This window comes from Mytilus trossulus, unplaced genomic scaffold (genome assembly GCF_036588685.1).
Source record: "Mytilus trossulus isolate FHL-02 unplaced genomic scaffold, PNRI_Mtr1.1.1.hap1 h1tg000103l__unscaffolded, whole genome shotgun sequence".
In the NCBI taxonomy this organism is placed as follows: domain Eukaryota; kingdom Metazoa; phylum Mollusca; class Bivalvia; order Mytilida; family Mytilidae; genus Mytilus; species Mytilus trossulus.
This window is the reverse complement of record NW_026963296.1, coordinates 424,438-435,983: the sequence shown is the minus strand read 5'-3', so window position 1 is coordinate 435,983 and position 11,546 is coordinate 424,438. Positions and strand designations below refer to the sequence as shown.

At 31.0% G+C, this 11,546-nt stretch overlaps 1 long non-coding RNA gene across 1 annotated transcript; it reads left to right on the top strand.

The window, feature by feature from the left end:
* Positions 1 to 3,256: 3,256 nt before the first annotated feature.
* Positions 3,257 to 7,191, top strand: LOC134699981 (uncharacterized). Its single transcript, XR_010103717.1, has 3 exons — positions 3,257 to 3,370; positions 5,266 to 5,359; positions 6,727 to 7,191. It is a non-coding gene; the product is annotated as an uncharacterized LOC134699981 (long non-coding RNA).
* The last annotated feature ends 4,355 nt before the right edge of the window (positions 7,192 to 11,546 follow it).

Sequence of the window (11,546 nt, the reverse complement as noted above, 5' to 3'; positions counted from 1 at the left end):
ACAAGTTGATCTCCAAGCGGCCCACATTGCACATTTAATAAGATCTATATTTTCAACGTTTTCAAAATGAAATAACTTGAATTGAAAATCTCCCAACGGTGAAAATTTGTTATTTCTAAACGTCTTTAATTATTATTTCGGAAAGAAAAAAATATTTAGCATATTCATATAATTTCATAATTTTTTCCAAGGAAACCTTTTTTTTGCAAAGTTTACTTCTATATGTTTTTAACCATCACCAGCGACATATTCTCTGCCATCACCAATTAGTCCTAATTATTAAAGATCAATTGACAAATTCAAATGATGATTGGTATATCGGGCATAGGACATTTGAGCGAAAAAGAAAAAAGCACATAGGGTCATTTGAGCGCCGACTTCATAGGACATTTGAGCGCCGGGATATTAACCTTACCTGAGTTTTCAGACAGGACATTTGAGCGAAATTTTCCCTGATAATTTTACACGAATTAAGATTTTTTTTTAAAAGTAAGAAAAAAAAGTAAGATTTAGTTATAAATATTTTTTATTTTATTTCACACCCGAGTAATTCGACCGGTTCTGGCTGGTTTATGTAAGTGAAATCCTAAGTTGATCTCTATTTACCAATCAATTCTACTATAATTCATTGGCTATGCAAATTTTCTTTGTTCTAAAATTCTTATATATATATCTATTAAGTGAAATGTCCCTTGGCACTTGAAATCTTAATACTAATAATACATGTACGTGTTAAAATGGATATTATTTTGACCGAGACTAATAAGGGAAAAAGAAGCCTTGTTTGTGACAGTTTCCGATATAGAGTGGACAAAACACTAAAAGGAGAAGAAATATCCTGGAGATGTACAGTAAGTACCTTTTTTTACAAATTTAATGTTAATGTAAACTACTTGTTCGTCTGTTGAAATGTGTATAGAAAAGTGTTTAGGCCCTAAACACAATTTTTACAGTGTATATATACAATATATAATTGCTTGTTTTAATTATATTGTGTCTTGGATGAGGAGTTGTCTTTTTAGGATTCATACTACATCTTATTTTTATGTCTTGCAATAGCAAATGAAAAAGCATTTAAACACTTCAATTGTATTTGTCCTTTCAATATTTTTCAGGCAAAAGGTTGCAAAGCAAGACTGAGGACGGATTGTACCGGAACCGTTATAATTCAACAGAAAAATACTCATAACCATGATACCAGTGATCGTGACAATGAACGTCACTTGCTGCGGGTACGATCAAAAAGAAAAGCGGATGATGATATTGCTCAAATGTCCTAAAATTTAGGCGCTCAAATGTCCTATACTTTGGCGCTCAAACGTCCTTTTTTTTTCGCTCAAATGTCCTGTCAATGCGCTCAAATGTCCATTGCCGGGTATATCATATTAAATATGACCATCGGTCATCCGTGACTTATCCCAAATAACGGCGCATACCGATAGATAGATAGTTTATTAATTAGCGTTTCGCAATTTAAATTTCATCAAGGCGACTTAATTAAACCAGTTACTATACAAATCTTGAAAAAACGATGTACATGTTCTTTTTAATATTTTCAAAACAAATTACGAAAACGTTTAGTGTAAAAATCACAGAATATAAATGTTTCTTTCTGCCTAAAATATATTGGCATGTTTTGGCGTTTGTAAATGACATTAACGTTTTGGAATCCTAATGCAAAAGACAGTCGATTCAAACTGAAATAACTTCTTAAAAGATGGTTTGATTTTTTCAGAGACACATGTATTATATGTCCATGTATTATATATGTCTCAATACATGTATTATATGTCTCTGATTTTATCAAAACAAAAATAACAAAATTATAAAATAAGTTATTAATCGAATATAAACCCTGAACTCTCACTATTATATATACATGTCCTAAGTTACTTAATGTCCTGTGTGCAACCAGGAGATCCTGGACGGTTTTTAGACGTACCATTATTTTATACGCATATATTTAAAGCTGTTCTTAATTATATGCATACTAGGTATCAGTGGCGGATCCAGGGGGAGGGTTTCGGGGGGGGGGGGGGGGGTTGGAACCACCCCTTTTTTGAACGATCAATGCATTTGAATGAGGACATATGGTTGGAACCACCCCCTCCCCCTTTTGTCCTGGGTTGAGCCCCCCTTTTCAAATTGCTGGATCCGCCACAGAGGTATATTTATATATGTGTTTATCAGACCAAATGACTTCCCAATTAGCAGAGGCGGATTTCGTTTTTTTCCAGCACCCCCTTAATCTTGGGAAACAAATGGTAGATTATATAGGGAATCACGGAAGCATGACTGGACGTGACCCCTCTAAGGCAGTCAATGAGTCCCCACTTATGAACATTTCTGGATCAACCATTGCTTAGTTCTAGTTATCTTAGGTCCTAGTGTGAACTAAAGCCAATGGGTCTTTTTAAACACATCTTTAATAATTCATACATGTATACGTTTTCTCACGGATTTGTTCGTGCAATATTGAAATTATGTTTACTCAATGCGTAATTACTGAAGTTTATATTTGCTTCTTTTCTTCTTAATTTCATATAAATTATTTTTGGATTTTTTTTCTTCGAAAAATTAGTGGTGTTGAATTAGGGAATGGACACAGATACCTTATCACATTTAACAAAAGAAATGTTGTATAATGTCATCAATCTGTATTACACGTAGACAGGATGTTCTCTAGAAAACTATACGTTATACACACCGGAGAATACACGCACTGTCGTAATGGAAAATTACTGTATGTTATAGTTACCTGTAATCAGCTTTGCAACTCCATGTCATAACAGTTCAAAAAGATTTTCTCCAAATCAAAATGGAATATTCAATCATTTTTTCTTTAAAATTTAAAACTTTAAAAAGAAGACTTTGACAAAATTATGAAATAGAAAGAATTGAACAATTTAAAATCGTATTTTAACAAAGATTTAGATCTAATTTTACAACGATCCTTAAAAAATAACCAACCAAACGTTGAATCAAACGATATGAACCTACGCAGTTTTATATTAAAATACTGACACACACCAGTTTGCCATCTCAGTATGCAAGGCAAGGGTGCTTTTTAGCATTATTATTTTAAAATCTTAAGAGGTTCCCCGGCAGTTACTTGCAAATTTAACTCTAAAATGAGAAGTGTATAACGATCTATAACGAATATATACATCCATCATGTGTGTAGATACGACAACTATATAGGGTATGTCATGAGTGCACTTTGTATGCCCTGCATGTGTGCACTCAGGAGGTCCTCCTGAGCGGTGTTTAGATGTACCGGGAAAATCTTATCTGATTCATCGGTTACACTCCCCTGTCACCAGTGATTCTTTTTTGCTGACATTCTGAAAAAGTATTGTGTAGTCCCTGTGTAAGTGTTGACTCTCAATTTGCACATGTGATTTTTTAACACTCCCTGGACTTCTGAAAAAAAAACAGTTTGTTATTCAGTTCATTTTTTACAAAGTCTATTTTTATATGCCATGTCCTTTGTAACAGTTGTATCATTCCATCAGGTCCTTAGTGCGCATTTTTGTTCTTAGTGCACTAAGGATGTCCTTTGCGGTATTATTACGGACCCCATATATTTGAAGCTGTTCAAAATACTGTGCATTATTGGTACGTGTATCAGATTGAACAACAATTGTCATATATATAAAAGAATAAGTTATCTGGTATGAAATATGTCCACTGGAACGACCGTGCAAGTGCTATATATATATTATAGCCAGTCAAGGTCGTTAAAAACTTCCATTTGTTGTTGTCCACTGAAAATAAGCTCTTGAAAATATTATGGATGAAATAGCAAGTAAAGGATGAAATTAAATTGGATGAAATGTGTCAATTTTTTTGGTAAAGTAGTATGTCAGAAGTTGTCAAACTTAATTATAGACCCTTCAGGGGCGGATCCAGTCATTCTAAAAAGGGAGTTCCTAACCCAGGACAAAAAAGGGGGGGGGGGGTAATTACATGTCCCCATTAAAATGCATTGATAGTCCAAAAAAGGGGGGTCTTTGACACATTCCCCATTTCCATTCTCAATTTTATCATGTAGTTGTTGTAGTCCAAAGACACTTGGTTTTCGCATAATTACTTTAAGTATAAGTTAACAGAAATCTATGAAACTCAAACACAGGGTTTGTGACCAGAGTTTAGGAATTACATGAATTAGGGGCGAAAAGGGGCCAATATTAAACTTTGTTTGATTTTATAGAAAATTCAATTATTGGGGTACTTTGATATATATATATATATATTCCAAATCTAACTGTGTATTTAGATTCCTAGTTTTTTGGTCCTGTTTAAATTGGTCTATCTTAAGGTTCAAAGGGTCCAAAATTAAACTTATTTTGATTTTAATAATATTTATATTCTTGGTGTTCTTTAATATGCTGAATCTGAATATTTACTTAGATTTTTAGTATGGGCCCAAATTTCAAGTTGGTCCAAATTGGGGTCCAATATTTTACTTTGTTTGATTTCCAAAAAATTGAATATATGTGGTTCAGTGATATGCCGAATCTACAATGATCTAACCATTCATTTAGATTTTTGATATTCTGTCCCGTTATCAAATTGGTCCACATTGAGATCTAAAGGGTCCAAAATTGAACTTTATTTGATTTCATCAAAAAATGAATTATTTGGGTTCTTTGATCATGTTGATATGCTGCATCTAACCATACATATTAAGATTTTGAATATTGGAACATTTTACAGGTTAATTGTCAATTTTTTTTTTTTAAGTACTTGGACCACATTCATTCAATGTCAGAAACCTATGCTGCATCAACTATTGAATCACAATCCAAATTTAAAATTCAGAGTTGTATCCAGCTTGAATGTTGTGCCCATACTTGTCCCAACTGTTCAGGGTTTAAAGTGTACGTTTGTATCAAGCTGAGCCATGCATAGCAGTCTTATTGGTTATTTATATATTAATTTGAAATTTTGACGAGTGAGACACATACAGATTATACTGTAAACAATATTTCATAGTTTAACGTAGTCAAGCAAAACAAATCATAGAAGAATAGTTGAATCATGTTTTTGTTGTCCAATGAAAAATTAGTACGAACAAGAAGAAAAAGTATGGGAATGTTTGTTTTTTAAACTATTGACCAGGGTGAAAGTCTTTGAAAGTCATGACTGACAAAAAGTTTGTGAAATGAAATAGCACAAATATTCCATTCAAATTAAATATTATTGTATATAAAGAAAATACTGATTTTTAATAATAGTTTTTACCCATTTCATGTTTTATAGGACAAGAAATATAGAAAAATAATGAAAAATATAAACAGTTTCAATAGAAATGAGCGACAAAACAAGATAAACAGAATACAACAAGGCCTAAATGGTAAGACCACTTCTATATATATTCTGTAAATTCAGAAATTATTGCATTTATTATTGTGATTTTTTAGGGAAATGACAACTCATTGTGATTACAAAAAAAATCTGCATCAATTATATATACATGATATATATATATATATATATGTTTCTGTTATCAACATATGATTTTTTATTTTTGCGATACTCACCCAGTCACATTACTCGCATTACTAAAAACCTCTGGATGATTTCTGAATTACAGTAATAAACATGATAAAAGTAATTGCCTTTGAATGATGACTCTTATAAAAATAAGAAGATGTGGTATGGTAAATGAGTGACTTATCCACAAGAGTTAAAAAAAAGTGGATGCAAGAAATTAAAGGCCAATGATGGACTGGCCTTCAATAATGAGACAACACTTCCTTTATAGTTCAGCCAATAAAGATCCCAACATGAAAAGATTTAAACAATCCAATTTAGTCAACATGTTCAAAAACAATAACAATTAATAAAAAAAAATCATGTCTGTGAGCACTCAACCTCTTACCTGACCATAATATAGGACAGTGGTTCAAATAACACAACATATGAACATTCTATAACAACTTTTGCAAGTGGCTAAACTTTAAATATCACTGCAAGGCACTTAACAACGAATATTAAATCTTGGACACAAAGCACTGAAATAAGAGAACTCATATAAAGCATGACAAGTAAGAATATCAAATGAAAGTTTCTCAAATGTTAAAGTCATATGAAACGAGTGAGTGAAGAAAAATAAAGTTTGTCCAATTTTTGAACCAATGCATGTATACATCATAAACTTCATTCACAAGTATATCATATAAATCGTCAATTTTTTTTTCTCTCTGTTTGTTATGATTTAACAAATAATGCTGCTCATTAAATGCCGTGTTTTGAAGCTGAGTTTTACCGATTGTCACCTTATAGTAAACAAATCACAAAAAGCATGGGTATTGAGCACGTGTTTAACATGTATAATCAGCTATTTGTTTATTTCAATGACAGATCCTTGCATATTTTGTGGTCACTGGATTTTTATGAGGAGGGTTACGCTCGGGTCACTATGCATATGGAAAATATATATCGGCGAATTGCTTCCTGGAAGCAAGCAATTAAAAATAAGTAAACTTCTTCTAAATGTGGACAAATTAAAGAATTTTCCTCAGAAAAAAGTATATGTACTTAAGTTGTATTATGAAAACTATCCATTTAGTTATAAAAAACATATGCATATTTTTTTTTTAATTTGAGGTTTCTTATGACTTTAATTAAAACATGATAAAATAAGCTTATTTATATTTCTGTTTTTTTATGCATTTATCATGTTTTTAACTTTATTTTTTTTATTTTGTGTATTTATAGGTCAAATATCTTGGTTTTTATGATCTTAGTCAGGTCCTGCAAGTCTTTACTGAAGAGGAAACTTATTTGTTAATACTTTTCTACATAATGTGCTAATTGGATTAATTAAATTAACTCAATTGTGTGTTTTTCTGGAAAAAGAAATAGAAAAAATTCTACAAAATTGCTATAAACAAAATGGAGTACTATCAAAGATGCACAAGAACACAATGGTGTAAAATGTAACAACCTACATATTCACTGATGGATTATGGAGAAATTAAGAAAAAAAATAGTATCTTTGTCATGTTTGTTGTTGAAATAAACACATGCGTTATCCATTCATGTACATAATATTATGTACATGGCTCTCCATCATATCAAATATACAGAGAAGATGTTTGAAGAACAAGTTGCCAAAATTTATTCAACCAATTGAAGGAAGATGTCTTGTGGATGAAATTATTTATGCACTGAACTGTTATGTAGGGGTTAGAATAATATAATACACAGCAGCTGAAACAGAAGACAAGTTAATTTGACATGAAAAGTGTTTATTTTATTTAATATGCAAATATAAGCACAATATTAATAACATCACAAATAGTATGATATTCAGTGTTTTGCTTATAATGGTATTGTCTTAAACATGTTAAACAGTCAGCCTTTTGTTTTTGTATGTTTAATACTGACTTATACTCACCATGAAAAATTGTATTAAAGTTTATATTATCTTTTGTATCAATAATTCAGTCTAGGAGAAAATATATTTATACTGTTTGTACTGTTATGAAATTTCCATAGAGGAAAAACATTTCCTTAAGGGAAATTTGATGTTCAGAAATTTCCTTTAATAGAGGAAATTTGAAGAACAATGATTTCCTTAGAGGAAATTTCCTCAAAGGAAAATTTGAAGCGGCAAATTTCATCAAAAGAAAAAGAATTTCCTCAAAGGAAATAATTATGCAGCAAATTCCCTTAGGGAAATCTTTTTCCCTTGAGGAAAACTCTTTTTCCTCTAAGGAAATTGTTGAAAAAAGGGGCATAACTTTTTTAACAGTGGTGCTAGAGCCAAACATTTATAGGACAAATATTGGAGAACCAATACCAATCAAGTTATCAACTTCATTTTGACTTAACTCGAAAAATTAAGATGACAACTTTTGCACTCAGCGGAATTGCAAACTTGTCCCGGATACTGTTAATATTCTTATACAAGACCTGTTTATTGTCTCTTGCCTATGACCTTAGATATATATTATTAATGCTGTATGTTTATGCTTATGACCTTAGATATATTATTGCTGTATGTTTATGCTTATGAAATTAGATATATTATTGCTGCATGTTAATGCTTATGACCTTAGATATATCATTGCTGCATGTTAATGCTTATGACCTTAGATACATTATTGCTGTATGTTAATGCTTATGACCTTAGATACATTATTGTTGTATGTTGATTGTCACTTGCTTATGTCCTTAGCTATATTATTACTGCATCTTTATGCTTATGACCTTAGATATACTATTGCTGTCTGTTGATTGTCTTTTGCTTATGACCTTAGATATACAATGTATAATATTGCTGCATGTTTATGCTTATGACCTTAGATATACTATTGCTGCATGTTTATTGTCACTTGCTTATGACCTTATATATACTATTTATGTTATTTGTGCAGGTTTATTGACACTTGCTTAAGTTATTTTATTGCTGTTAGTTTAATTTTCTGTTTTTGTTTCATACATTTTTACTTGATGGTGTTATCTCAGTGAAAGATGAAATATTAAAACACAAGTGCCTTATTTGTTATACCAATTGTAATGTTTTTTCTTTTTGAAAATGATATTCTCAAATGTACATAACTTAAATTAAGAAGTGTTGAAATTAAGTAAGGATATGGTATGTGATTGCCAATGAGACAACTAAAAACCAGAGATAAAGGTATTTTCAGTCAGTGACTGAACAGCCGTCAACAATGAGCAAGACCTATCAACATTTTAATGTCTGCATGAAAAAAACACAAAAACATTCAAATGGATAAACATAAGACACTGTGTGAAAGCTAGATATGCAAAACTATATACTGAAAATTAAGAAATTATTGCTAGCAATTGTAAGTGCGATTTTTCTCAATTTCATCATTTTTTTGTTTGCAAAATTTTGAATAATCCTGTTTAGTTCATAAAAAAAATAAATATGCAAGTGTATATTATTGTGATCATAACCCTGTCACTATTTTCACAATAATAAAAACAGCAATAATTTCTGAATTTATAGTAGTTAAATTTTTGAAACTCAATTTGCACTATGACACATAGAATTTACTTTCAATTAAGCATGCTAAGACAAAAATCGTAGAACACACAATTATACATTTCTACAATTAAGATACAAAGAAATATTTGTACCCATAATAACTAAGTCCGTTTTGTGAAATTGCTTCACTCATGCAATGAGAGGATTTTTTTATGTTTTCTTTTTAGTTATATCACTTCCCATGTGAATTTTTTTTTTCCCATTGGAAAACATATTGTTCCCATGGGAAAAAATATTGTTCCCATGGGAAAAAATATTGTTCCCATGGGAAAAGTATTTTCCCATGGGAAGAAAAGGAGTTCCCATGGGAAGAAAAATTCCCTTGGGAAATTTAAAGTTTCCCATGGGAAATTTAGAACTTCCCATGGGAACAAACAATTTACTTATGTTCCCATGGGAACTTTAGAGTTCCTATGGGAACTCTAAACTTCCCATGGGAAAAGTAATTTTTCCCATGGGAACTTTCAATGTTCCCATGGGAAATTCTAATATTCCCATGGGAATTATCAAATTTCCCATGGGAAATGTACTTTTAATCAGCTGCAGTGACACGAGTGACAACAGTGACAAGTTGGGACATATGGCATTTTTTTAATTTTTCAATAATCTATCACTGGGCAATTTTTTTTTTTGATATCTTGTAAACCGACAAAGTCAGATTTGCCGGTACCGGAATGGCAAATTTGTCCCGCACAGTGTTATAATATAACCTTCTTGATAGGATCAAATACATACAAAAATTATACAGTTTACTATATTGTTCTCGTATGTAAATGTAGACACGGAAAACTACACAGAAATTATTTATTGTGTACATAATTTAAATCGATGTATTTCATTTTTTCGGTATTGACTGTAAAAGGTGCAGTATGAGTAAAATACAGAATTAACTCTACCTTTTTTTATATTTCTTTATTTTAGAGGTAAGCTGCTGGCCAAGTTTCACTTATTCTGTCGCAAATCATTTACTTCAATAACCAATCAATTGTATTCTGAAAGAAGTTGATTTGTTCTCTGTACGAATACATGAAATATTTCTCACTGAACGTTATGTTTGCAATCGATGATCAAATACAAATCTACAGTATTTATATGAAAGAGACTCAATAATATATATTTTTATTATTTTTCTACATATATTTGAAGGATCGAAATAATCTTGTTCTACAAATGGATGTTATTTAAAGACTTGAAATTTTACAATTATCAAGTGCATCCATGAAATTTTTATCGACGCACCAAACTTTTCCCTTTCATCGTGCATAGCTCATTTTCCGATTCACTTAAGGTTTCTAACGATCTTCTTACTTGTTCATTGCATTTTAAAATTAAAATCCTACACAAATTGCAAAAACTTTTATTCTCCGGCTAGACTGCGTAAAAGATAAATATTGCTTTCTTTGTGTATACACAATGTTTTGAAGGCCGATATCCAGTTTGGCTAATAAAGAATTAATTTGCGCCACAAGTTAATTACACGAATTCTTTTTTTTTTTGTATCACTTTATCATAAAAACTGCAACATTCATTTGCGCCAATAAAACAATCATTTAATTGTGCAAATATTATAGACTTGTTTTCAAATGTTTCTTCTTCTTCACTGAGGAGGTCCTTTTCGGTATTTACATGTAGGTTTAGAATTCGCAAACTGAAAGGGCATCCTTAGTGCACTTAGACTGCCAAAAAGGTGCACAATGGACCTAATGATAGAATTGACACAAAAAACATGGCATACGGAAGGAGAAGTACACATTTCGAATTTTAGTAATTATAAAGTTATTTAACAGTTGAAGTAAGTATTCTAATGTTACATGTACGTGTAAATATGTTAATAGTTTGGGCAATAGTTTCGAGGTAAATATGACACAATTAATAAAATTGGGAATGGAAATGGGGAATGTGTCAAGTTCCATTTATTGGCGCAATTAATATGATAAAACAGAAGAGATGAGCTCTTTTCTTAATCGCGGATTATTCAATGTGAAGAGTCAAAAATTAGTTTTATGGTTTAATAAAATCAAAATAAATTATTGCCATTCATTATAAATAAATTTCTATAAAAAATAAGGCAAAAAGAACTTTTAATATTATTTATATTAACAATAACAACGTACACGCATGTTGGCGTATGAATACACAACGTCAGAGTAGGCGTGTCGCCATCAAAATTGACAACATTGAAAATAAAACTAATAACAGAAGACAGTAAATACACCAAATTTATTTATAAACGTTTACAATATGACAAATTACATCTAACCGTTTTCACAAATCAGTATTTTTTTTCGCCCGGAGATATACACCTACCAGTAATCTACCTTCAGTAACTTTACAATACCCAGCCGTGTCATTTCCGTATATTGTACATGTAGATGTCACGTGTTATACATGTATATACACCAGAAATACCCATTCAAGTGATTTTTCATTTCAGAAGAACTCCATATCGGGTATACGTACATAAACATAAAATTACAATAATATGAAAAAAATAAATGTTGTTTTAGTAAATGCACCT